This window comes from Aricia agestis, chromosome Z, assembly GCF_905147365.1.
Source record: "Aricia agestis chromosome Z, ilAriAges1.1, whole genome shotgun sequence".
Taxonomy (NCBI): domain Eukaryota; kingdom Metazoa; phylum Arthropoda; class Insecta; order Lepidoptera; family Lycaenidae; genus Aricia; species Aricia agestis.
The window spans coordinates 32,142,737-32,169,102 of record NC_056428.1 but is presented as its reverse complement, the minus strand read 5'-3'; the positions used below and the strand labels follow the sequence as shown (position 1 = coordinate 32,169,102).

Below are 26,366 nucleotides of genomic sequence, written 5' to 3'. Positions count from 1 at the left end.
CTGAAAAATATACGGTTCGCGAGTGATAAACGAATTTTGGTGCAAGAGAATTGTGGGCGTCATCTAGTTTTACATATTATATTATGTTGTAACGTAGATAGGGTAAATGACTAGTAGATTGGACAGTACCAGTCAGTGGAAAAAGCACAAAAACGCAATATTTATTAATGTTGCTTTAAAAATTGCCTGTTTCTAAAGTAAAAGAACGCCTGATTTTAAAGAAAAAAGGTAGTTTTTATAGCAACCTTAATAAATATAGTGCTTTTGTGCTCTGTCCAATGACTAGAACTGTCCAATCACTAGTCATGTTCACCCTAATATGCTGAATTTACCATACTGTGTTTCTCTTTCATACTATATCATAGAATATTATACAATACAACCCCTTAGATCTCGGGCCTAGGCCACTTAACACAAGAGCCTTCGTTTGGGCCTCGTTTATATACCGCCTGGGCCTACAGCTACGAATAATAAAAGGTCTACGACATATTTAAGATCCCACTAGTTTAGATATTAACGCGCTTGCAACCTTTTTTTAGTAGATATAAATTTCGTAACTGGTAAAAATTAATTTAAAACTTCTGATTATTTAAAAGGTAAGTTAATAATCTTATTTTGTGCTTGAGCTTTGCAGACTCTGCCTGATGCCAATCAGTAAAAAACCGGTTTTAATGTTTATGTGCAAAAATTCTAAGCCTAAAGAAAGCCTTTTTTTCCTAATATTTTCAATCAGTATTTTCGAATGCTAATATCGTAATGTTACAATATTTTTTTACAATATAGTGAAAAAGAGAGATCAGAAGTAAGAGGCACGGCAAACCGTTCCTGAGTGTACTCGTGTACCTCGCATCAATTAATTAAATCTGAACCGATTGAATAGGCCCACGGTGGCCCTATCGCACATAAGAGGCCCGCGTGCTCGGAACCCCTCGCGCGCATGTGCCGAGTTACGTAACCACGATCTGAAAACCAAGCGCGATCCATGGACTAACGTCCGTTAGGAAACTTTGCTCATTCATCTTTTCTCTGAGCGGGGCGAGGGGTTCGGGTCGCGCTGCGCTACACTGCCTGTTACATAACCGGTGTTGCCATCCCGACCGGGAGCACAACGGGAAATACCAGCCGTCATGACAAATTACAACCCTATAAACTAATAGCATCTGCATAGATCACATGCATGAAATTTTCAGAACATTTTCAACTTTTTCCGTATTTTTTTTATTACAATAAGGTCGTTTATCGAAATACTTATCCTCCTGTCAAAATCCGAAGAAATACGCGCACAAACTGAAGTTACGTAGGCACGAAGTTTACTGCGCAACGCGGTGCTGGTAGAATTTGTCCAACTGGTATCCCTGGCGCGTAGGGTGACGCCAATTCCTAGTGAGTCGCCCTCGCGAGCGGTCGCCCCACTCTACCCGCTGCGTCGGTCCCGTCGCGTTGCGTTCGTAACCTGCTCTCGAGCCACCCCACTTCGAAGGCGGTAAGTGCAAATTTTGAATTTCCCGCTACTCGTTCCTTACGTAATGCTGTGCGATCAACTTTTGACGTTGAAGTTTTTTTTTGCGAAATTGTTGCTGCAAGCGATTTGGGAGTTAAGTAGGCAGTACAATGGAGTGATAAGATCTCCAGTAAGTGTGGAAGTGATTGTGAACGGAAATTACATGTAGTTATCGGCGTTTGCGTGACTGTTGGAAATTCTTATCGCTATATCTATTTACGGACTTGTTATTAAACCGAAATAGTATTTTAATAATAATAAAATAAAAAATTATGTTATCTTATGAAAGTAATATCTTTACTATAAATTAAATTATTTTGAAAAATGCTATATATTGAAACAAATGATATATAGTTATTTTAATTACTTATAAAATTATTTTTTTAATATTTTGTTTAAAATGAAATGTTTTTAATGTAACCAATAAATTGTAATGTAATATATTTTAATCCGAATAGTATCAATAATAACTAATGTATGCATGTAATCTTAATTTAAAAAAAAAATTGTAACAATTACTGGTAATAGAATAAAGGCTATTTTTATTTTTATTTTATTTTTATTTATTTTATTATTAAACACGCGGTATCATTAACAATTCTAAAATATGTAAAATGGTAGCTTTCTTGGGTGTTTTTTTCTGCAGTCAATAGTTTCATACTTATTTTAAAAGAAATTTGGCTTGCTAAATTCATGATTAGTGAATAGCTATTAAATATTATATTATATTAATAATTTATATTAGTAACCAAAAGTAAAGTTTTCATACTATCATTTAATTATAAATATAATTAATTTTATGTTTAAGTAGTATTTCATGCAGAAATATATTTTGTCTCAATAATTATAAACGTGGATTTTTGTATTAATCCTGCTGCTTAATATTTTTAGCGATGCATTGTATTTTGTTACATAATATTATGCAAGTATAGTGATTGATAATATTAAAATATATTTATTGTTTTATTCATTTATAATTAAAATTGATATTGTTTTCGGTATTCTTTAATAATTTATTGGAAAATAGCGTCTCATTATTGAAGTTTTAGTTTGCTGAATCATAAGGCCTTTAATATTTTATGTAGACCCGTACTTTAAGTTTAATATTGAGACGAAAACTCCAAAGTTATAAACACGTTGTATTTTTAGTTAAATTACTGTTAACGTTATGGTACGGGAGCCCTAGAACATTTTTTTTTATTACTAACAAGCTAATTTTTTGTGAGTAGCTTTTTGTACTAAAAGGTACAGTAAAATAATAAAATACATTTTTATTTTCACATTTTTGAGATAACTTCGCTATGTATAATAAATAGCAACAAACGAACAGGAAACAAACATCGCATACCAAAAGCAGAGGTTGACAAATATCGCGATCCAGCTAAATATTTAGTCGATAAACAAACCAAGTATTGACTTATACTCGATCATCACTGAATTAGATATGTTGCTGCATATTGCATAATGCATGATATGTAACAGCAACTAATCCATATGATTAAGGTCCTAAACTTTAAAAAGACAATTTTACAAGAGATCTAGTTTTTGCTGCGCATAATTAATTATCAATTCTATTAATAATTGTTTATAAAATATTTTTATTTTTATTTAATTTATTAAAATTTGTAATTTATGGGTATGTGGCAATTGAAATAAACATTTTAATTAAATAGAAAAAAAAAAACTATTAAAAACGGGTTACGACTTTATTGTGTAGCCGCTGCCGATAGGCTTTGTTTACCATGGTTGTAATGTTTGATATTTTATGCTTATGATTAATTATCTAATTATTTGGAAGGATCAGGTTAACCTTTAACTGTGTTTTTGTTCACTTTTGATTTAGTTTGTGACGCATTGAAAGCAGTGAAGTAGAGATCGTTTTAGTAGGTTTTTTTTTTATTCGGGCCACATACACGTTTTAGTCTTGGTATCGCGGGCCGCAACCAAAATTATATTGTAGGGTTAAAAAATTACCTTGTTCATTCACACACACAAACAAAGGCCACAGACAAAGTCCCGGCGCGGCGCAGTTTGAATATAGCTGCGGGGCTAAAATGGTCACATTTAGCAATTCCTCTCAATCAATTCAGCAAATGAATTGTCAAAACTGTCAAACTGACAAATGTCAAATCAGTACAAAAATTCAGAAATGAATTGTAAGCAGAGTTGCATTTTGCGATTATAGAAAAATGAATCATATTATTATGATTCATATCATGATTCTTCAAAGCGACCATGTTAGCCCCGCTGGTCTCAGGGGTAAGAATAAACAAAATGAAAGTGGCATACGAGTAAGCTAACTACACCATGACACATTGAACGGGATTGAAAAAAAAATTAAATTGATTATTACACAAGTAGAAACTAGAAACACACTTGGTGCTCGCGGTGTCGAGCAGCCTTTTCCGAATTTGAATGGCTGATTTAAAAATGCATCGCGACAGTGCTATGTAAATTGACCCTTACTGGTTAGCGGGCCTCTAGACGACAAATTTTATTGCGCAATATTAATTGAACAACTTATTTGACAACAAGATTGAAAGGCGGGCGAGCATAGCGAGGAATAATAATTAACCCTAGATACCCTACGACCGACGTTGTTCGTAGAGTCCACATCCTGAGGATGCCCCGGTGTTGGGGCAAAACGCGCGTCGAGGTTTTCAACCTGCATGGTAGTGAGGGGCCTTGCACGGATTTGCCAACATTATTGCTTGTGCGGTGGTGGTGTTTGCAGGTTCTTGTAAGCGAGTAGGCAGTGTGGGAGAGGAGGGAGGTGCTGTACGCATGCCTATGCGTACACTCACTCATTTACTTAAAGGTTGAGCCTTGAGGTTTATTTCGAGGAATATTGCTAAAAATAAAATCAAACTAAGTTTAAAGCTATGGATTTCCGCAAAGTAACGCCTGATTCTATTAACTATTAACCCTAGAGTCTAGACGGTCAATAAATTTGAACAATACGTGATATTGCACAATAAAATTGACCGTTTAGGAGCCTGCTAAGGCATACGACTGATTTGAAAAATTTTGTAGGCATTCTGTATGATAAAAGAATTTAGGACACAAAAACACAGATAGTCGTACCGTGTATTTGTCAAAAAGGCATTTCTTTGTGCGTGCGGCAGAAAGCCTTCGCGCGTTGGGCTGATTCGTTTGTTGCGTGTTTTGTAGGCTTCGATGGCGGAATGTGAGATATCTCTGCGTAGTTATCTTGTGGCGTTAATTTTCGGGCACCAGGCGAAGGTTGACTGATTAATGGAACACTAATGGACTATTCTAAATTCTTAAAAGCCATTACACTTTTTTAAATGGACTTTACTGCTCGAAGTAAACGGAGGTTTTAAAATACTTAGGGGATAGTCGGCCGCGTTAATGGCTTTAATGCTACAAGAATTGACAGTGGCTGGCTTAACTTAAAGTTGGGATTAAAAGTGACCAAAAGTAAATGTAGTGGTAGTACCATGTATTAACATGTACATGAGTCTGAAAAGTTACAATGCAGTATTGTTTTTATAAAAAAAAAATCGGCAACTATATAAAAATACCTTAAAAGATTATTGTTATTCAAGGTAGCGTAAAGTTACTGCGAATTTAAAAGTGCCTTTTTCAGAATTCGCCTTAGAATCCTCAATTATTTCTGTACACAATAATCATTATTTTGAAGTCGGTGCCAGCTAACTTTTTTGAGACTGATAGATAGTTCATTCAGTTGGCGGACCTATGTAATTTGGTTCCGTTACTTCAAACCCAGCCATCAGTTCATGACTAATAACTGCTAATGTTTAATTGACATAACCCGACCAACTGATGTAGGCCTGCCAACTGCCTAAGAATCAATTTCTCCGATGGTACTTAATAGTACAGGTTCCCTAGAACACTTTTTTGACTTGATTACTATCAAGCTAATTTTCCGTGAGTAGCTTCAGTTTGATTAAAGACGAACAATAATTTCCTTTGCAAAAATTTTCGAAAGTGGTAGCTAACAGAGGCAGAAATTATTAAATATTTCGATTTGATGGTCTTAAAATATGAATTATTCAATTTGTAGCACAATGTTACTGTTAATTTACATAAATAATAACCAATCAATATACAAATAATCGGCCAAGTGCGAGTCGGACTCGCGCACGAAGGATTCCGTACTGTTAGACTTACAGCAAAGGTGGGCCAAAAATTGTGTTTTTTTGTATGGGTTAAATTTTATGTTATTTAAATATTATTATTAATTATTAAAGTACACATATAATTAAGGCTTTTGTGAACATTTCAAGTGCCTACCTGTTGTAATCATTGATACCGAGCAAAAAATGTTTGAAAAATCACGTTTGTTGTATGGGAGCCCCCCTTAAATGTTTAATTTATTTTGCTGCAACAGAAATACATAATCTGTGAAAATGTCAACTCTCTAGCTATTACCGTTCTTGAGTTACAGCCTGGAGACAGACGGACAGATGGACAGACATCGAAGTCTCAGTAATAGGGTCCCGTTTTTACCCTTTGGGTACGGAAACCTAAAAATCAGCCCGTTACGGTTCCATTTAAGGGTTCTGCAGTCAACAAGTCCTCGTTGACCATTATTGTCCAAGGTGATTAAGTAGTTAACTAGTAATTTACTTACAAAAGAAAAAAAACAAACAATCATTATATTATTTAAAATTTTCAATCAAAATAAAGGAATGAATTTTTATTTATTCGCCTGGCAACCCAAGATAATGGGATGTTAAGAGGTTCGCGGGGAAACAGAGCTTATATTCGCCAGCTCCGTACATCACGCTTAAAAACTCTACTCATTTTCAGGAAAATATACTTGAATTTCTTGAAAATAGTTAAAATACTATAATTTCACTGCTCCAGTTAAGTACTTAAACAGTATTTTACGTAATGACTAAAGCATTTTATTATATATTTTGTTTTGTTGAAATGGAAAAACTACACGAATACCTAGCTACTTTTTCAACGTCGAGAGTTTGTCTTCTTATAACTTCTTTTTTATAGAGATCATGCAGCTTTCCAGTATATTCTTTGACATTTTAATTAAAAAATACTAGAGATTGCCCAATGGTCGAAATTCGACCTTAGTTTCGACGACATTAGGATACCTATATTTTGTAAAAAATATTGACTTTATAATTTTTTTCAACCCTCATCTCTGGGTGACTGGCCGTGTAAGCATTGTCTAATAGTATCTTAGATTCAATAAAAAAAAAACTATAATCCATTTTCAATTTGTCAACTTGTTGTCAACAGACTTTCAACGATAAATTAAAGAGTATAATTCGTATGTATAGGCTTGTCACTCAAAAATCTGTCATTTCTCATGTGTGTGTGTTGTAGTGTGTGTAATGTTTTATTTGTTAAAAAAATGTATGATAAAAGCATAATTTCAAAATAATATTAGTTCGATGCACTCCTTCACCATATAAACTATAACTGTGCAAAATGTCATGCACCTACGTTTCCCCATTTTTCGGAAAAGGGGTTAGAAAGTTTTTCGTTCGCGTATTAATATTATGATGATGATGATGATGATAGCTTCAAATTTTTAGAGATGTGACGCGATAGTATCAAAAATAATTGATATCGACATATTTAGAAAAAACTATATTATTAATTTATTTCGTCATTAGTTTTACTATTTTAGTTATATAACTAGCTATTTGACCGAGCTTTGCTCGGTATTCGATGAAAATGACATTTTCTATAAATGATTCCTAGGTCGTTTAAAGATATAAGATATGAACAAATTTATTTTATTAGTCAGGATTGTTATATATAGAGATAAAATATACTACCACCTTGTATCCATAAAATATGTAATTATTATTTACGGATTCAAGGTGGTATCTTTTGGTCATAAAATTCTCTGCTAGACAAGCCTTCATCCTTTTCGCCTTAACATAAGTTATCGTCGCGTAATGACCGAATCCCTAGGTATCGAGCACAAAGCCACTCAGCTTAACCCGGGAAAATGGCTCTACCTCTACGACAAGCCTTTTTAAGTATCCCTCAGGGAACAGTACTATAACAGACTACTTCCTACAATGCGAATAAATAAAATATCGGACAAAGATACGCCAAACGAATGATAAATCGACTTTATTCCCGCACTGTAAGGCTGGATTTATATGCGCCCGCCCGAACGTGCAGCTTAGCGGCTACATAGCGACAGCGCGACCGTGCCGCAATTGAAATAAAGCGTTAGTGTCTAAACACACCAGGCCGTAAACATGCAGCCGAAGTTCGGCATGATTACGCTTGCAATGCGCTACGCATACAATATAACGCGACGTAATTTCGCATGGTGTGTCATCGATAATTTAAAATAAGTACATTGCAGGCGTAATCGTGCCGTCTGCCGAACTTCGGTCGCGTTTTTTTGGCCTAGTATGCTTAGACACCAGGGCCCTTTCACACGACGTTTTTTTTTTACGCTCGTTTGTATCGATACAAACGCAAGTTGAACGCTCAGCGAACGCAAGGAAGACGACACGTTTTAACGTTTACACTGCGTAAAAAAAAAAAAACTACACTGCACGATGCTGTTTTTGTATCGACACAAACGCCACGTTTTGCGAACGCAACTCGGACGAGCTGCAAGCGCGCGCTAGTATCATGTCTGTATCACGTTTATATCGCGTTCCTGTCGCGTTGTGTATCTATCGGCGCTGCTTTTGACCACAGTAAAGCGCATTTCATTAGCGTTCATCTCGCGTTTGTATCGATACAAACGCGCGTTTCCTTTGCGTCAAAAACGTGTAATATCTGCCGAAACGCGATGAAAACGCGCAAGTAACGAGCGCATCCTAAACCCGCGTCATCAGTGCCCAAAAAAACATCATGTCGAAGGGCTCTTACTGTATACATTTACTTGTGATTCCGCGGTGTAGCGGCCCAACCGCGCGCTCTCGCAGCCGCATATAAATCCAGCCTGATGATGGCGCTCGAGAGTCTGAGGCCGGTATAAAAAGTCGGTACTCAAGATGCATCTCGGTCTCAAGACGCGATTCGGCTCTATGATTGGTCCAAATTTTGACAGCCAACCAATCACAGAGCCTGAACAGTCTCAAGTCACCCGCGAAACTGTTTGTTCGGCGCAAAATGATTGAAAGTACGTGACGGTTGATTAAAAAATAATTGGATTCGCTCCCACCTGGAATGTTGATAAAAAAGGAAGGAAGACGCATTATTGACAGCTAGTATCGAGTGTGTCCCATCACTAGCGCATTAATTAAATACGGCGAGATGTGGCTCTCGCCCACTGTCATATCTTTAAAAAGGTGTAACCTTTTTTGAATTTCTTTCGAACTCACGATTCGTATTTGCGGCTTTTAATAAATATAAATTTATTTGAAACAGAAATTTTACGCGAAAAATTGTAATTCATGTGCGAGTTTTTATTTTATTTTCACGTGACCTACGTGTCCTTTTTAGTTTCTATCAGAAGTGATAACTATCTTATTACATTAAATATAAAAATGTCTCACAATAATCGTCGTCATATTCGTATTATTTTTATGAACGTTCAATCAAGGTGAAATAGTTCAATCATAATATAATAATTTTTAGTATCATATTGTCGTTTGTTCGTACTCGCCAAGTTGAGCCATGTTAGATATCCGTGATTATCACCAAGATTGCGCAGCAGCAGTATTCAAATCAAGGGCAATACAAGCACATGCCCTTCTACAAGTTCGCTACTGCTTCTATTGGTCCCTTGTCTCCTTAAGGGTTGATTCAGACCGCAACGCGGCGCATACATAATATTATGGATTTGACAGATTCGCAAGACGTCTCACGCAGTTGAAATCTGTCAAATTCATACAAATTTATGCCGCGCCGCGCCTGGCCTCGTCGCGTTGCGGTCTGAATTGACCCTACGCATGTTGGCTTATTCCATCATCGGCCTACATGAAGTGAGCACATTAATTGTGTTGTCATAAAAAATGTAGCCAGACGAATTATTTGAGTTCACAAAGCGGTTTAAAATGACAATTTCACGTCTTCGCAACTTCAATAGGTCGTGAGTATTTGACTACTTCTGAATGTAGAGTTTCCGCATCTCCGTTTATCTCAGAGGATTTGAGCGGAAAATCTTTGAATGCATATTCAAATGTAGGCTACATTGCGGTTGCATAACACGTGTTCCATCTTATTTATCATTTAACTATTGCAGTACTTTAAATGCTTTAAGCTGTACACCAAATGCTTTAAGCTGGACACCACTGTATTCCTAGGCATAACACTAGATTGTAAACTACAATGGGGTCCACATATTGTAAAACTGGCAGATAAGCCTAGTTCTGCAGCATATTATGCTGTTAAAAAAATCGTGAAATTACTGATGACGAGACTGCGCGAGTTTATTTTAGCTACTTTCATAGCATAATGTCTTACATTTTCTTGTGGGGAAATGCTGTACAATATTTGTGCTGCAGAAGCGAGCTATTCGTTCTATTTATAAGATGTCTTCTTTTGAATCTTTAAGATAAGTTTAAAGAAATAAGAATTTTGACCGTCGTATTTCAATACATTTTGGAAAATGTTTTATATAATATGTTAGAAAGACCCTAAATAATTATAAAAAAAAAGCGATAATCATGATGTGAATACTAGAAATAAGAACAAGCTAGCTATAGCAATGCACAGATTAGCTAAAGTTAGCAAATCCTATTAGCTTTGTCCACACTGTGCCTTTTTTGTTCATGAAGGGCATGCGTTATAGCGCAGTCAACATCGCACGTGAGGCATGCCCGCGACGCTATATTCTATACCTAACACTTTTCTTTCCAATGCGAGGAAAGCATTTTGGATTTTGACGAATTCAATTATTGAATATGCCAAACGAAAGTTGAATAAAAAGATGATGACGAAAATTGAAGATGAAATTGCATAGTGTGGACATAGCTATAGGTCATTGTATTTGTACAATAGAATCCCAGAAACTGTTCAAAATTTACCTTTAAATAAAAAAAAAAACAGTCAAAGAACGTTGACTTTATAATACTTAAGCATACGCTCAAGCGTATTATAAAGTCAATGATTTCATTGAAGACAGCACACCTTGGGAAAAGGGTGGCTTCGGGTTAGTTCCCGAACCGGTGGCAGGCATCCTAGTTTCTACGTTCTTTCTACGACGCGACTTTCAAAAAGAGTATCATGATTCATGACACCTATTGTGAATAAAACTGTATTTTATTTTATTTTACAATATTTATGTAAGTTTTACGAAGAGCGCTTAAACTTTGACGATACAAGGATTTAGATTATTTTCTATTCTTTTTTATTTATCAGAGAACATTAGAACAAAACTATTTCATTATTTGCATGGCATTGAAGATGGGAGCGTGTTTAAAATGTAGGATTCTTTGCTCAAATTGTATCCATCGTTTTCTTGTGTAAATTATTCATCTTAGAAGAAATACTTCTAATACAACCATAATCAGAACTATTAAGGAACAAACGGAAATAACCACCGAAAAGCCTTTAGGCCTTTTAAGACATAAATACTATTGAAATACGCGACATAATATTATGACAATATATCCACGTTATATGCTGAAGCCTCAAGCGAATACGCATTTATTATTCTCCGTGTGTGAATAACACCCGAGAAACTTTTAGCCTAATGAAAATATACAGTAAGAACTTTAGCACATTCCACTGGGGCCAGTAAAACGCCACGCTGCGTATAATCTTCGAGAAATATTATATGTCTATGTTGTTATTTAGGTGATGATTTAAAAAAATAATTATTGAAGTGAAAAATTATTTAGCCAAGCGCTTTTAGGGGATGGGTCAAAGTGTTAAATGTTGTCAAGACAAGAGGTGATGCCTCGAGGTCACGCCTCGAAAATTCCCAGCCTACTGCCCCATCTCCACTGGCAAAAATATATGTCAGCTTCAGCTGCTGTTTCATTTTTACCTCTGCCTAGCCCGGAAAACGATTCAGTGAAGCCACTTAGTTAAAAGCGCTAAAAATCAAATTCTTATAAGTACAACTGGTAAAACACGTTATTTGACGATGCATTACGGCGCGATAAACATTATAGTCTACAACTTATATTTTGACTGGGTCATAACTCATAACATAATATTATTTTGTTATCAAGTTCTTGTTCTGCATAATATATTTTGTTACTAGATGACGCCCGCAACTCCGTTGCGCCAAAACTCGTTTATCGCGCGGGAACCGTACATTTTTCCGGGATAAAAAGTAACCTATGTCCTTTCCCGGGACTCAAAGTATCTCCTTGCCAAATTTCAGCAAAATCGGTTCAGCGGTTTGAGCGGGAAGAAGTAACAGACAGATAGACAGACGCACTTTCGCATTTATAATATTAGTAAGTATGGACGATTCAGGGCCCGTACCACGAAACGGTTTTGAGATTCAAACAATCGTACGAGAATGTTGCGTCCTACTCTAACAAACGTGAAATGACGTTGTTAGAGCAGGACGCGGCATTCACGTCCGATTGTTTGAGTCTCAAAACGGTTTCATAGTAGGCCTACAGATACGCGAATTTCAGTCAAATGGGATGAACAAAAATCAAAATTATTTGCGTTTTAACCCCCGACAACAAAGGGGGGAGTTTGACGTGTCTGTTTGTCTGTTCGTTTGTCTGTGTGTGTATCTGTCCGTGGCATCGTAGCATCCAAACGGATGGACCGATTTTGATCTAGTTTTTTAATGGCGAGTTTAATTCTAATCCTTTAAATCAGTAGCATACGGAGCGGGTTCACACTTAGAACGACATAAATTGAGATGAAGTATAGAGGTATCTCAATTTAGATACGAAAATAGTATAGTAAATGAAAAGTGAGCTTAAGATCCCTGAGGTACACCCCTATTAAATTGATGAACAAAACTGAAAGAATCAATAATGGTTTAAGCCTTTTTAGCATTACACGGCCGATTTGCTAAGCAATTATATTTTACGTCGTGAAATGAAAAATTTATTCGCCGCTGCTCCTTTATTCTCTTGGGTAAAGTGTCATAAAGACCATGTCGAAAAAAATTCATAACTTCTCTGCCAAGTAAAAATATTATATGAGAAACTTGGGAATAATATATATATATATATATATATATATATATATATATATATATATATATATATATATATATATATATATATACAGGGTGTAACAAAAATAAGTGATAATACTTTAGGGTGTGTATGTGTTCCTTGTAGAGAGTTTACTGTGAAAGTAGCAGTGCTGAAAGGCCAACAGTGAACTCTCTACAAGGAACACGTACACACCCTAAAGTATTATCACTTATTTTTGTTACACACTGTATATGAAATATTAGTAAAAATTTATTAATAATAATAATATTTATTTAAACTTGAAGATAAACTCAGAAAATAATACATGTTAGACCGAGAATAATTTTAAATACAAGAAAAAAAATAAGACACAAGGCTTCCAAATTTTAAACATTTTTAAAACAATCAGATATATAAACAGACGGACAGACACACTGCCGCATGTTATGTGGTATTTTATAAATTTATTTTGTCCGTTGTATTAATTTTAAGTTAGCGTTGGTTGAGGCATGGCGCAGTTGAAATGATTGATGGTGAATAATTGACGTGAATTTCATCGTTCAGTTTGGTGGGGTGTCGCCGTATCGAAGATTACCCTTAAACTTGTACTGTTAGGGTCAGGCGACACTAAAACGAAACGCGGCGAGGTGTTGCGATTATTTTTTACGAGCTATTTAAAATTGAATTTTAGTATTTAAAATTGAGTATACATTAAAGTGACAAACTTACCGTCTACCTCTTATATTTCTATACTTCTTCTTCTTTCTCATTATCCTATATTTATAATAGATACCATAGCCACAACTCACAAGGCTATAATATGTTATAATATATAGCAACAATGCTGTAATGCTAATTAACTCCTTAGATTCAGCGGTTAAATCATTTCAAAAATTCGTTTTTAGGTAGAAAAGTTGGAAATCATCTGGAACATTCAATCCTATAATTATTAGTAGAATTTGGATAGGATGCTAACAAGTAGTTATATAATAATTAGAAACCAGGGGTCCTCAAACTTATTTTGTCTACTGCCCACTTTGGGGACAAATTATTTTTTAACGCCCCCTTTTGTTTCACCTACTTTCTTATCTTCTTTCTTTCTTCTATTTATTATTTAATAAATAAAACCCATTGCCGCAAATTTTATAAAAATAAATATAAAATGCCGCTAAATTACTCGTTTACAAACCATATTTTTACTATTATCACCGACTTAATTCGGCCATTCTCAGGAGAGCAAAATTTAAGTGTCCCGGGCTTGTATACTCTGTAATATTATCTTATTCAAGTATGCAATATTTTTAAACGGTAGATAGCATCCGTAACTAGCTACAAACTTAAACACAGGCTTCTAATTTAAGTAATTCAGACTAAATTAATTTAAGTCGTGTTCAAAAATCATGTTTTTCTCATTACCGTGACGTGTCCCCACGCCAACTTGATCTCGAAACTTACTTGTAATTTTTATAACATACATATTAACCATGATCTATTCATCGTTTTAAATGCTCATAAACATTGGTTATCGCATTGGAAAATATCGACTTGGAATATTCGGGTGCCCACCCAAAAATAACAGGATTTGGCACATTACAAGTGCACGGGTCTCTTCTCCTTAGCGTTTTCCACGGCCTATCAGCGGTCCTACGTCGTTAATGTTAGTGTGCCGCCGATGAAGCACGAGAGTATCTACTTACCGTAGCTTTGGTAACGAACTTTTCTAATTGACGTAATCTTATTTTGCTACTTGATTTTTAAATAAGATTGTATGTTGATCATGTCAATCTAGAAAGTCATTTGGCCTACGTACTTTGCCCTAGGCAAGTTTTTGCAAACTGTGTCGGTTTTTAGAATATTTCAAGAAAAATCTAACTTTTTCTAATTACCGTATACTAATTACCATATGTTCATAATTACCGTTGTATGGAAAACTGATACGTACTTTTTTATCAATTGAAGTTTTCTCGCGGTTTTCATAGATTATTATTATAATCATGAATGAGTCTTTAATAATACTAGCTTTTGCCCGCGTTAAAAAGTATTATTAAATACAATCTTTCATCCTCTATTTTATCCCCTTAGAGGTAGAATTTATCAAAACCCTTTCTTAGGGGATGCCTTCGTCATAGTAGCTTTATGCATGGAAAGTATTAGCCCGATCGGTTTAAAATTATGTTGTAAAGTGGTCTGGGGCTCTCTCTAGCGAGTTTCATTCATAAATTAAGGTGTGGAGTTCGACAAGATGGATTAACATCTCCTCGTCTGTTCAACCTTTACGTAAATAAGCTGATCGAGGAGCTGATCTTTTATGATAGGAGCTGATCAGCACTAATGTCGGTTGTTCCATTGGCGGAGTACGGCTGAACTACATTGGTTATGCTGATGACATGGTGTTGCTCAGTCCCTCGATCAGTGGCCTCGGAAAACTGCTAGGCAAGTGTCAAGCGTATGCCGAGGCCCAAGGACTCAGGTATAACTCTAAGAAAAGTGAACTTCTTGTTTTTCAACCCCGTGAACACAAAGTTAGCACAATACCACCCGTGTTTCTAAATGAAGCTCCACTTGCTAAAGTCAATAAATTCAAATACATGGGTCATTGGGTAACTGACACGCTTGCTGACGAAGTAGACATTGAGAGGGAGCGAAGAGCGTTGGCCGTACGTGGGAACATGTTAGCTCGTAGATTTGCAAGATGCTCTACAGAGGTAAAAGTGACTTTATTTAAAGCTTACTGTCAGTCCCTTTACACATGCGATCTATGGGCGAGCTACACCCAGCGTGCGATAAATGCTCTTCGTATTCAGTACAATAATATCTTTAGAATGCTGTTAGGACTACCGAGGTACTGTAGTGCCTCAGGTATGTTTGCCGAAATGCGCACTGATGGCTGTAACGCTCGCACGCATACTAAGGAAACGAGTGGCGTCTTTGATGCAGCGTATCACAAGTAGTAATAACAGCATTCTAAGGGTATTAACTGACAGTTTTGATGGTTTGATAAGGCTTTGGATAGAGGTGCATGTTAGATAGAGATTAAGTTTCATTAATAGTTCCAATGCCTTACCATTCATAATAAATAATTTTATACTATAAGAATTGCAATGTAATGGACTAACATAATTTAAATTTTAATTGTACTTTCTACTAACACTATGGATTTCCTGTGATCCGAAATAAATGGCTTTTATTATTATTATTTAATTTTACAAAGTTTCATAGCCCTTTGGGGGTAGACTTAATAAAAGAACTTTCTTTGCGGATGCCTACGTCATAACATCTACCTGCATGCCAAATTTTAGCCCAACCCGTCCAGTGGTTTGGGCTGTGTGTTGATATGTCACTATGTCATTTAGTCCCTTTGTGATATATATATATATATATATATATACATATATATATATATATATATATATATATATATATATATATATATATATATATATATATATATATATATATATATATATATATATATATATATATATATATATATATATATATAATATTTAGATATCTATATGCTGAGTATTCATAAAATTATATACAATTTTTTTTTGGATGGGAATGACCAGAGAAGAAATTGGAGAAACGAAGGCTTGTTCCTTGAAAACGTCGAGTAAAAATTTGAAATTACCCAGTTTTCTATCAGAGATCAAGGGAAAAAGTGAAAGAATGGTATACTTTATAAAAGAAAATACTGCTTATCAGCGAAATTCGAACAAAATGGCGGAAGAAAACTCAAAAGAGAAATGAGTTAAGCTTTAGAGCTTATTACAAAAGACAAAAAAAAGAAAAAATGGAAAAAAAACGAGAAATAAGTGTACATAAATAGAGATGAACTTGTAAAATTACGAGAAAACAAAAATAAGTAAATTTCGAGCTGTAAAAGCTGTGAGCTACATTTGAGTTGCTATTCTGTCCAAAGAGATTTAGAATATAAATATTTTTAGGTACATCGTACCTGGATCTTAAAAAATATCTACTGAATAAAACAATATTTGTTGTTATTTTCTCATTTTTCAGATTTTATTTGAAAGTGTATATTTCTTACTATTGCCAGGTTATGGTTGTAAAGGACATCGTTAATTCTACCCCTTTTGTGACAATTATACATATGCAACTTATTAATCAGTGTTTTTTTATGATGTTTTAGATAGAATTATAATGCTTTTTAATTACCGTTACACAAAATTTTACATTTGCCTAATTACCGTATCCATAAAAATTTTAAGGCTTATTATCTAAAAAAACTATAATTAACTGTACCACGCCAAATTTATTATTGTATTCGTATCTTTCATTACTTTCATATTTTAATGAGTTTAAGTCAAATTAGCGAAAAAAAAAATTGTAACGGTAATATAAAGCCAAACCTGAGAATGGCCGAATTGCATTCCCGAATTTATAGCAATCCCGGAAATCCGGGATTTTTGTTTAACAAAACATTATATTCTAAGAACTCGCCTTCAAAACTTGTCAGCAAAAAATTAAAACTAATGCGAGGGAATAAATCAATAAATGCATTTAACTTAAAATGCATCCAGATGAAATTAAATCACAAATCACTCCCAAAAGTCTCTACATATCATGATATCACGTCCATTTTTTATGGGTCCCACAATGCCCCTCAGCGCCCACAAGGGGGTGTTATCGTTCACTTTGGGAAAGGCTGATCTAAACTATGAAAGATGTAGGCAGGTTGGCATTTTATCAATAAAAACATTTTTAAAACTTAATGTCGCTATCTTTGGCAGTAACAAATAATATTCACATATAGTTTTTATTATGGTGATATAAGGTTTTATGTCTAGGTTCGATATATTACGAACATTGTATGAAAGTCGTATAGGTTGACCTTTTTCGTTAAAGGGGTAGCACGAACGCTTCTAAAAATAACACACAACCACAAATATTTATCGTTGTAATGTAACATCGTTCTATTAACAAATATCGTATTTTATGTCGTCTACTAGCCATTTGGTTATTCAATTTACCTGTATACATATACTAATATTATAAATGTGAAAGTGTACGTCTGTGTGTTACCTCTTCACGGGCAAACCGCTTAACCGATTTTGCTGAAATTGCTATGGAGATACTTCGAGTCCCGGTAAAGACAGGATAATTTATCTCGGAAAATACGGTTCCGGTATAAACGAACTTTGGCACAACAATTGCGGGCCTTATCTAGTAGAATATATTTTCCATACTATACATTTCTGAAAAAATCTACTAGTATAAAATATTATAATATTATTATCTGTGTTATTAAACGCGTAGCACCGCTGCTACGCTGCCGTAGAGCCTCGTAGAACTAAACTTTATGACGCGTCGCGCAGCGAAACGGTTAAAATATTTTCTTAAAGGTGCTTCCTCACCATGAGCTTTCTCGTGCGCATTGTAATGCTCGATTCTCCTCTTTCACTGATGTAATGCTTGACTCTGTAACGTTACATTACAAGCGGATGCTCCCGGTGAGGGTGGGAGGGAGGGAGGAGGGCACCCGAAGATTGATATTTTATCTTTCACACACTCACTCACTTATCCATATACATACTAATATTATAAATGCGAAAGTGTCTGTCTGTCTGTTACCTGAGTTGCGGGCGTCATCTAGTATGATATATATTATAAAGTTTAATATAATATATTTTATGGATCGTGAAGTCGTCATCATAACTTTGGTTCATTTTTTATTATTTACTTATAAACTAAGTTTTTACTGTGTCTTTCTTGCTTCTAAATTGATTCAATCATTCCTATCTCTATATTATAATATATAAAACTCAAAGGTGACTGACATGGTGATCTATCAACGCATAGCCCAAACCCCTGGACCGATCGGGCTGAAATTTTGCATGCAGGCAGATATTATGACGTAGGCACCCGCTAAGAAAGGATTTTTATCAATTCCACCTCCAAGGGGTTAAAATAGGGGATGAAAGTTCGTATATAATTACTTCTTAACGCGAGCGAAGCCGCGGGCAAAAGCTCATCTTATAATAAAACTATGCGTTTTTGAAATTTGCTCTTTTCACTGCTATTGCTTCCTGCATCTTAATAATTATACTTGACCAATCAGTAGCAAAGGGTCACTATAATTAATGACCTCTATTGTCTGTCTGTAATTATAGAGAAAGTACATGCCCACAATCAATAGGCATCGTACCTGTAACCTAATATGATGACGGGTTGACGGCAACGATATCAAAATACGTTCTAATTCTATGGTTGACGGGACTAAAGGTATGTGCACATTAAAAGCGACTAAATACGCGATAAGTTTGTCGTTTAGATCGCGTGTCGCGTCGTGCCGTGTAATTACTCAAGCAATAATTTTGTAAAAATAATGTTTGGTGGCCTCCAATAACTTCCTCGTAAGGTGAGATATCCTATAAAAAAAAAAGATATTCCACAGCTGTTGCAAATTAAAAATGTCCCACCATCGTTACAACTTTGTTATTATCCGTATTCAACGCTTGTTATGTAATTAAATACAATTACATACTAATTTGCAATACTGCTTTTTCATTTACATAAAACATTATCTCTCCCTCGAAAACCATACATTTTACCGTCGTAAAAAGTAACGTATGTGGACCAGGCTATAAATTATCAGTGAGCCAAATTCTTTTCGTGGTTGGAATGGAATGGCTTTACCAAAAAACTATGCATTTGGAAAGCTGAAATATATCACTCGACAGACGCAGGCCACGGCTGCGTTGTTTGTAGATTAGAGACAATAGTTTTATGTGAAATTTAGTTTGTTTGCCCACATTTCAGAGAATTAACTGCGGGATCGTAAAGTGCAAAACTTAATTATAGGACGTCGTCACGCCATTTTAAATAAAACGGATCTAGGATACACGTGGTTTATTATGAGCAACGTTTCTGCCGATAGACGTTGCAAAAGTAATTTCAAAGCCTGAATTCTTCATTCGTTATTACTTAAGAGCCTCCGGTAGCATCGGAGATGATTCAGCGAAGTTGCTGAAAATAATGCAAACGTTTTTCTGTCTGCATTACAGCGTAGAAACAACACGTTGCCGTGTATTGTGTCATTAATTTATGCAGCGCCGCGCCTCGCCTCACCTCGTTGCGTTACGGTCTGAATTGACCCTAAGGGTCAAGTCGAGGCGAGGCGCGGCTCGGCATAAATTTGTATTGATTTGACAGATTTCGTGAGCGTGAGACATTTTACGAATCTGTCAAATCCATATAAATTTAGAAATGCATCTACGCGTCGCGTTGCAGTCTGAATCAACCCTTACAGTGTATATTTTGTGTTGTTTGCTATGCGTCGTGATGACGCACACCAACGGTGATAGTGCAGTGCGTCATTCATCATCCCACTTTAACTCCTGTCTGTCGTACCGTCAAAACACCGCGGTCGATTATGCAACTGGTGTCAATGTGGTATCACATTAAATGTAAACAACAAACATTGAAGAAACGCCGCTCTGACAACACAACATGAGGCAACGGAGCTATATTGTCATAGGAGTATGTAAAACGTTGGAGAAACGTTGTCGTGTCAACGCAACGACATTTCACCTCGGCCTTACCGTCCAGACATGTCGCCCTACGGCCTACGCTCCCACGGACATATTATATACTCTAAGTGCGCCGAAGACTAATGACTCGATATTTAGTAGCAAGGTATGATCCACCTAACACAGGTGTTCCCGTAGACACGCTTATAAATAATTAGTGGTTACTACCGCCTCAGTAGAATGCATCTGGCTAAAATATACCGTAAGTAGTCTTTAGGGAAAACGGATACAAACATCCCTGCTTAGGGTTAGAATAACTAACCCCCTTATTAATATTTCTCTCTCAAACAAAAAATCCTGTTATACAACGGATATGTAATACATTGTTTTGTCTGTGTCATTAGACAATGAATGTATTAATAATTTACTCGAAAGGCATTCTACTGCAAATCATCAAAATTATTTAAAGTAGATATAGATACAGAATCTCATATTAATAAGTCAATGCAATAAATAAATTAAAGAAGTCTTATTTTAGCACAAGAATACTACAAACTTACATAATTTTCTTAAAATTTCATAGCCTCAAAAAGGTGAAATCTTTTCACACCCACGCACGACGCCTCGGAATAAAGTTAGTGCATTTAAAATTATGATCTAAGCTAACAAATACCAGGGTTGCTATAATGTATTTTGTTCTTAAATGAAGCCATCACCTTACAATGTTTTACGTCATGATAATGTTATTATAATGATATAGGCTTTAAATGTTACAAACTTATTTACAGGTCAAAAACTATGTGGCAATTTAGAAGAATAGTAAAAAAATAAATTGCTTTTGCTCTAAGGGCCTGTACACATATCCACGGCACGACGTCGTCGACGTGGAACGGTGCGGTGACGTGGCACGTGGTACGCTGACGTGACGGGAAAATTTTCGTCAACGTAAAATAAAAATGCACGTCACGATGTAGCAATATTGTACGTCACCGTGGCTTGCATAACTGCTACATTCTTCACTACTTATCTAGACATAGACCGCATAATACGTTTTCTGCTTTCATTGTTAAGAAGACGGAGAGAGAGATTTAAGAAAAAAATACCAAAAATGTTGCTACACCGTGACGTGCATTTTCCCGTCACGTCAGCGTACCACGTGCCACGTTACCGCACCTTTCCACGTTGACGACGTCGTGACGTGGAGATGTGGACAGGCCGTTAGGGCCAGGTCACATCAAAAAGAGACGTTATGAAAATGTATAATAACGACAAAAATTGAAATATCATGCGAGTGCGAAAATTTAATGAGCAAATTTATCAAGATACAACGCCTTGTATCATCTCGTTCTTACCTTAATGTCATATGAGGCCCATCAACAAGATAGGCGTCTTGTGTGGGGATTTGCCATAAATTGATGTAAAACTAAAAAAAAGAAAACCTTGAAAAATTTGGTCATACATTTACGCCATTTAAATATTCAAGGTCGAGTAGTGCTAATCCGTTGAAACACGGAGTTTTTACGGCAATAATACCCTTTGTAACGTGTGTGACGGCTTTACTAGAACACTTTTAAAATACGTCAAAAAGATTTTATTACAATTTTTTGAGTACCTCTTTAGTGGCTTTGTGCACTTTTTTGGGGTGGATAAGAAATTTTGCTGTGTTTTCTAATAAGTATTACGATCCCGGTAGACGATTGACTCAAATGAAATTTATCTGATATTTGCCTAACGGAAAACACGATTCACTTATTTTGACTCGATAGTTATATTTTTCGAAATTATGAATCTTTTTGGGATTTTCAACAAATATCTGTTACTTATTGAGTTACTATCATTAAATAACTTTCACTACTACAATCACACACTTTATGAAATAATGGCTAAAGGATATATTAGTATTGTATTTAATTTTTAAGTAATTCATCATAAACATTTTTGAGACTTATTATATCACAATTGGAGGTTAGCGGGGTGTGTAGGCGGGGCTAGTATGCTTTGATATTTCTGACAGCGGGCTCTTAATTATATAAATGAAAAATTAACTTACGTTTAACTTACGTACTAATTCATGACCTGATTGAAAAGAAGCACTGTCCCTCTCTTTTTCTATCGCGCGATGAAACTGCGTGTAAATTATAAAAATCGACCAAGTGCGAGTCGGACTCGCGCACGAATGGTTCCGTACCATTATAGAGCAAAATTAGGACAAAATTTGTATTTTTTGTATGGGAATTAATTTTTATTTTATTTTAAAATTATTATTAAATATTAAAGTATACTATGAGAAAAATTCAAGTACTTACCTGTTGTCATTATTGGTATAGAGCAAAAAAGGCCAAATAATCACGTTTGTTGTATGTAATGTTATTAAAATTCAAGGGGGGCTCCCCCTTGAATTTTAATTTTATTTTGATTTTACTACCTACTTGTCGTTATAGCGGCAACAGATATACATAATCTGTGCAAATTTCAACTCTCTAGCTATTACCGTTTTTGAGATACAGCCTGGAGACAGACATACAGACGAACAGACGGAAAGACGGACAGACTACGAAGTCTTAGTAATAGGGTCCCGTATTTACCCTTTCGATACGGAACCCTAAAAACGAAGAATGTTAGAGCAAATTAGTTATACTATATTACCTCTATATAGTTTGAGAATCTTTTATACGACGTGAAGAGTCTCTCCTGTGGAGTGTAGACAGTAGAGCTTTTTAATTATAAGACAGTGAAAGTGAGGCGTTTTGTTATGAACTCATTTAAATCTACGCCGATGTAAATGTTGTATTGTCTTCGTGACGTATTAAGGACGGTTTCGATTTCGACCCCTCGTTCTTAACCTACGTAAGGGACAGAGGTTGAAAAAGAGGGATAGAGAACCCAGCTGTTACGTATTTTAACCATAAACGAGGAGTATTTCACAGAAACGTATAATATACTAGGTGAACCGGTAAAATACAATATTGTTTTGTCATGAATAATGGACGCAAATTCTCAGACTTGGTATCTGATAAGTGCACAAATTTTTTATCAAAATCGATCAAGTCGTTTCAGGAAACTTTAAATACAGTACAGCCACGACACGGAAATTTTATATATTAAGATTCTTACTCAAAGTTAATATTATTACTTATAGTTATTTTAAAATTATGCATCTACTTTATGTATTTATACGTGGAAGAGCCATGCTTCGGCACGAATGGGCCGGCTCGACCGGATAAATACCACGTTCTCACAGAAAACCGGCGTGAAACAGCGCTTGCGCTGTGTTTCGCCGAGTGAGTGAGTTTACCGGAGGCCCAATCCCCTAACCCCTACCCTATTCCCTTCCCTACCCTCAACTATTCCCTTCCCTTCCCTCCCCTATTACCCTATTCCCTCTTAAAAGGTCGGCAACGCACTTGCAGCTCTTCTGATGCTGCGAGTGTCCATGGGCGACGGAAGTTGCTTTCCATCAGGTGACCCGTTTGCTCGTTTGCCCCCTTATTTCATTAAAAAAAAAAAATGTATCATATACATATGTATGAGATGGAACTTGTTAATAAAATGCGAGCACTTGCATAATGTATATAATTATGTATCGATAGGGTTGGCGTATCTTTCGTGTGCCTCGCTATAAACTTGTCCCTGTGGGTAAACTTCGGACGCAGGATGTCTTGTTTATGCGTTGTTTGGATTCTCGCTTTGGAATTTACAAGTTGATTTTTCTACAGATTTTCTCGGATCTCAGATCTTCAGACGGTTTGTTTTGACTAAAATGACGGATTTTGCATTCGTAGTACTTTTGTATTAAGATATATCTATTTTTAATATAGATTTACTTTTCTTAAATATTATAACAATATGTCAATGGTTTTCTCTTAAAAGTAAGTGTACACCGAAAATTTTAAGTAATAACTTTTATTTTATTTTAAATAATTGCTTTAAAAGAATCGCAGAGTCGTTCTAAGTGTCGTTTGGTTTTGGCGTATACTGACCCTAATTGTCAATCCAAAAATTAACATTAGGGCAATAAATATAAAATACACAAAATTTAAAAGAAAATCACATAAACCTTTCGGCATTTGCTGTGAGTGAGTTTACCGGAGGCCCAATCCCTTACCCCTTCCCTACCCTCCCCTATTCCCTTCCCTTCTGTACCCTCCCCTATTTCCCTGTTCCCTCTTAAAGGGCCGGCAACGCACCTGCAGCTCTTCTGATGCTGCGAGTGTCCATGGGCGACGGAAGTTGCTTTCCATCAGGTGACCCGTTTGCTCGTTTGCCCCCTTATTTCATATAAAAAAAAGGTAGTCTATCGAGTTTGGATCATAAAGTTTTTTTTTTAAGTTTTATTTTCTCGTTTGTTTGGTGGGACAAGCCAGACTGTTATAATCTGATGTGTCTTGTTTGGGCATGTAAAAGTCGGTCGGTCGTTCGTTTGTTGTTCAGTTACAACAGCAAAGAAAAAAGACAAGTGCTTCTGTGTACACTTTTGGCACTCTATATATGTAGATATATTTACTATTCTGATTTTTGTTGTACAATTCCAAAATCAACACGATCAAAGCATCGAAATATCGATTTCAGCTTAATAGCTTATCTCGGCGCCCAACCCTAGCAACTGAAGATAACAAGTTTTAATTTTTCCAATTTAGTACCTACGTTTCAATTTAGAAAAAATCTTTTTTCTCAATTTGAATACGAAATCTTGTTTAATTTAAGTACAATTTTTGTGACATTGAAAACGCGTGAAGGACGCTGAAACAAATAAAAGGCCTATGCCCAAAAAAAACCCATAGACGATTAAAATAATTTATGTACAGCAAAGTAGAGCATAAATAGTAGATTAAAAATATGCAATAATTTATTTTTTTCTAAACCATAACCGAAACAGATAATTTGAAAAAATAAATCTGAGATACACAGTATGGTATCTACTTCGAATCAACTAGTTACTTCCTTTGTTTTTGTGATCTTTCTCGTGAAAGAGATATTGAAAAACAAAACAAAATGTACAATTAAGTAGAAAAAAATCGACTCGCGCACGAAGGGTTCCGTACCGTTATAGAGCGAAAGTAGGGAAAAATTGTTTTTTGTATGGGAGGCAACCTTAATTATTTATTTTATTTTAATTTTGCGATTAAATATTAAAGTACACACATAATTGAGGATTTCGTAATAAATCATGTGTCTACATAATATAGCCATTATAGATTAGGAGCCAAAAAGAGCAAAAAATCACGTTTGTTGTATGGGAGCCTCCCTTGAATCTTAATTTTATTTAATTTTTAGTATCTGTTGTTACAGCGGCATCAGATATACACAATCTGTGAAGATTTCAAGTCTAGCTATAGCGGTTCTTGAGTAAGAGCCTGGAGACAGATAGACGGACAGACATCGAAGTCTCAGTAATAGTGTCCCGTTTTTACCCTTTGGGTACGGAACCCTAAAAAACATCTACATCCTCTATCGGTTGTATCACGTGATGTGCTCTAAGAAATTGTTCGGAATTATATCACCTGCAACTTTTCGCCATCGCTCCACGCAAAAAATATACCATCCTCATCACTTTGATGAGTGGCAGTCTTCCACCGTGCATTTTTTGCGTAACTTTCTCCTGCGCACTGTAAAACTCTGAAAGAAACGGTCAATATATTTTCAATACGACCTGCAAACCTTCAAAGGCCGGCAACGTACTTGCAGCTATTCTGCTGTGCGTATGTTGCGAGTGTCCATGGGCGACAGTATAGTTGCTTTCCATCAGGTGACCTGTTTGCTCGTTTGCCCCTTTATTTTATAAAAAAAAACGATCATACTAGTATAACCGATATCGTATACTTAATAATGAAATCAGTACTTACGTATACAGATATTATTGTCTATAACAAACTAACATTCTATACTGTCAGATATGAAAGTGGTAAATATTTAAACATTAAATTCATAAATACTCAATTACAACACTGTACATCTGTATTAAAAATGTTTTATTACGTACTAATCGCCACACTATCGTTTGTAGCATCGCGTCGTCCTGAATATCATATAGATTCCTATAAGAAAAGTCAATTAGTTACGATTATTAAAGTACTCGGTGATTGTTTAATCCAAAAAGGACATTGTATTTATAATACAGTATAAGTAGTCTACTATGCCACATATAAATGGTTTCAATCGATTACGGGTTTTTGGTCCATACATTTTTGGGCATTCGCCTTTAAGGGTCAAATCAGACCGCAACGCGAGACGTAGACATTTCTAAAGTATAGATTTGACAGATTTGCAAGTCGCCTCACGCAAGTGTACAGAAATGCATCTACCGTACGCGTCGCGTTGCCGTCT

The 26,366-nt window shown here is 35.6% G+C and overlaps 1 protein-coding gene and 1 long non-coding RNA gene across 4 annotated transcripts in view; one reads left to right on the top strand and one right to left on the bottom strand.

Moving 5' to 3' along the window:
* Positions 1 to 1,393: 1,393 nt before the first annotated feature.
* Positions 1,394 to 26,366, top strand: part of LOC121738710 (frequenin-1) — a 229,957-nt gene continuing 204,984 nt past the window's right edge. For 2 of the 3 annotated variants that reach the window (XM_042130936.1, XM_042130935.1), the window contains exon 1: positions 1,394 to 1,483. The gene's annotated coding sequence lies outside the window, so the exon portion shown is untranslated. Of the gene's footprint in view, positions 1,484 to 4,575; positions 4,579 to 26,366 lie in introns of all 3 variants that reach the window. The other variant, XM_042130934.1, reaches the window with a different exon arrangement.
* Positions 8,740 to 25,636, bottom strand: LOC121738711. Its single transcript, XR_006037327.1, has 3 exons — positions 25,480 to 25,636; positions 18,087 to 18,089; positions 8,740 to 8,751 (listed from the first exon to the last, which is right to left on the bottom strand). It is a non-coding gene; the product is annotated as an uncharacterized LOC121738711 (long non-coding RNA).